At 41.8% G+C, this 3052-nt stretch overlaps 1 non-coding gene across 1 annotated transcript; it reads left to right on the forward strand.

Annotated features, from left to right (window-relative positions):
- The first annotated feature begins 2458 nt into the window (after positions 1-2458).
- On the forward strand, positions 2459-2565 carry LOC131600785 (small nucleolar RNA R71). The gene has a single exon (XR_009283393.1). It is a non-coding gene; the product is annotated as a small nucleolar RNA R71 (small nucleolar RNA).
- The last annotated feature ends 487 nt before the right edge of the window (positions 2566-3052 follow it).

A 3052-nucleotide genomic window follows, 5' to 3' on the forward strand; every position in this document is an offset into this window, starting at 1 on the left:
TTGGTCGTCAGGGTGGATAGGAATTTGGAAAAATCCGGAGTATCCATCCAGATAGCAAAAATGTGAGTGTTTAGCTAGGCGTTCAAGCATTTGATCTATGAAAGGTAAAGGGAAATGGTCTTTTCGGGTAGCTTTGTTTAACTTCCTATAGTCAATGCACATTCTCCATCCAGTTTGGGTACGTTGTGCTACAGATTCTCCTTTTGCATTAGTGATTACAGTGACTCCTCCTTTCTTTGGTACGACGTGAACAGGACTAACCCATTTACTATCGGATATAGGATATATTATTCCGGCTTCTAGCAGTTTTTGGATTTCCTTTTTAACCACATCGCTCATAATAGGATTTATTCGCCTTTGATGTTCCCTAGAGGTTTTACTATCGTCTTCGAGCATAATGCGGTGCATACACAGAGAAGGGCTTATACCTTTCAGATCTGATATGTTGTATCCTAAAGCGGTAGGGTATTTTCTTAGGACATTAAGTAATTTTTCAGTTTCGCTTCGTCCTAAGTTGGCGTTCACTATAACTGGTCGGTTTAGTTCTTCGTCTAGAAACTCATATCTAAGATCGGTAGGAAGTGTCTTCAGCTCTATAGCAGGTTTCTTAGGTCCAGGTATAGGATCAGGAGTTAAAGCTAAGCATTCACTCAGGTGGTTATCTTGATATTCCTCACGCCAGTTGTCATCTTCAAAAATTGGCGGCATAGGAATTCTTAGGATGTCGGTTTCCGTATTTGGTTCGGATTTTATTTCATGAACACACTCGTCGATTATGTCAGCAGAACAGCATGTGTCAATTATAGAGGGTGCTTTTAGGAATTGGGAAAGTATAAATTCTATTTTCTCTTCTCCTACTTCAAAAGTAAGCTTTCCTCGTTTTACGTCTATAATTGCACCAGCGGTTGCTAAGAATGGTCTTCCTAATATGATTGGGATGTTAGAATCTTCTTGGATATCCATAATGATGAAATCAGTCGGGATGTAGAATTGACCTACACGAACAGGGATATTCTCTAACATTCCTACAGGGTACTTTACTGAACGGTCTGCTAGTTGAAGAGACATTCTCGTTGCTTTAAGCTCGCCTAGATTTAGTTTCTTACAGGTTGAGAGAGGCATCAAACTAACACTAGCTCCTAAATCGCACAAGGCTTTCTCTATAATGGTTTTACCTATTACGCAGGGTATAGAGAAACTACCAGGGTCTTTCAGTTTTGGAGGCATATTGTTTTGGATGATAGCGCTACATTCAGCGGTAAGCGTTATAGTTTCGTTATCCTCGAGTTTCTTTTTGTTTGATAAGATTTCTTTTAAGAACTTAGCGTACGAAGGCATTTCAGTTATGGCTTCTGTGAATGGTATGGTTATGTTTAATTGCTTCAGAAGTTCTACAAATCTTTTAAATTGCGCTTCGGTTTTTGATTTAGCTAATCTCTGAGGGTAAGGAATTGGTGGCTTATAAGGTGGTGGTGGAACATAAGGTTTCTCCTTTTCGGGTTCCACTTCGTTATTGTTCTCATCAGTCTTAGTAGTTTGTTCGTCAGTTGTTTTCTTTTGGGTTTCCTTTGGCTCTTGTTGTGACATGGGTACGTTTTGGGTTCTAGGATCTATGGGTCCATCGTAATTCGTTCCACTTCGTAGTGTTATCGCGTTCGCATGTCCTTTAGGATTAGGTTGTGGTTGAGCAGGAAACGTGCCAGCAGGGGCAGCAGTAGGTGCTTGTTATTGAGCCACTTGTGAGATTTGAGTTTCTAACATTTTGTTATGCGTAGCTAAAGCATCTACTTTGTTCGATAGTTGTTTTAGTTGCTCGCTATTGTGGATGTTTTGATTCAGGAAGTCTTTATTGGTTTGTTGTTGGGAAGCTATGAAGTTCTCCATCATGATTTCTAGGTTCGACTTCCTAGGGGTGTTTTGAGCAGCTACAGGCGCTTTTTGGTAGCCAGGTGGTACAGCAGGTGCTTGTCCAGGCGCGTACAACGCATTGTTGTTCTTATAAGAAAAGTTCGGGTGGTTTTTCCATCCAGGGTTGTACGTGTTAGAATAAGGGTTTCCTTGAGCGTAATTTACTTGATCAGATGGGACTCCAGTCAAGAGTTGGCATTCAGCAACTACATGCCCAGTCAATCCACAAATCTCGCAGTTAGGTGCTACAGCGGCAGCGGTGGCTGAAGGAGTGATGGTTAAATTCTCGATCTTTTGAGTTAAAGCGTCTACTTTAGCGTTAACGCGGTCTATACCACTTATTTCGTACATTCCTCCTTTGGTTTGTGCTTTCTCTAGAGCAGCTCGTTCTCCACCCCATTGGTAATGGTTTTGTGCCATGTTCTCTATGAGTTTGTATGCTTCATCATGGGGTTTGTCCATTAATGCTCCGCCAGCAGCGGCATCTATAGTCATTTTAGTGTTATATAGGAGACCACCATAGAAAGTATGGATGATCAGCCATGGTTCGAGTCCATGATGAGGGCATATTCTAAGCATGTCCTTGTAACGTTCCCAAGCTTCGAAGAGTGATTCGTTATCTTTCTGGGTAAATCCGTTGATTTGACCTCTAAGCATAGCAGTTTTGCTAGGCGGAAAATATCTCGCTAAGAATACTCTCTTCAATTCGTCCCACGTAGTTATGGAATTGGAAGGCAGGGATTGAAGCCATGCTCTCGCTCTATCTCTCAAGGAGAAAGGGAAAAGGCGTAATCGAATAGCTTCGGAGCTAACGTTGTTGGCTTTGATTGTGTCGGCGTATTGCATCACATAGGGTTGAGGCTCTCTATCCAAACGAAAAGATGATTCGGCTTCATTCTCAGAATCTAACACTACCATCTCAGCTTCAGGACGAGGCTTGGGTGTGTAATTGCAGTCACGGAGCAATTCCTTATGTGATGCAGAGTTTGGAATATCTGATACAGCAGAATTATTTTGAGAGGTGGAAGGAAAGGGTTCATAGTTTGCATGAGGTAGGGGTTGAGAAATGGATATATTTGTGTGAGGTGGGAAGAGAGTTTGAAGGGGTGGTATATCAAGGACAGGGTTTTCAATGGTCTGGTCA

Source organism: Vicia villosa, linkage group LG4 (assembly GCF_029867415.1).
Source record: "Vicia villosa cultivar HV-30 ecotype Madison, WI linkage group LG4, Vvil1.0, whole genome shotgun sequence".
NCBI classification, from domain to species: domain Eukaryota; kingdom Viridiplantae; phylum Streptophyta; class Magnoliopsida; order Fabales; family Fabaceae; genus Vicia; species Vicia villosa.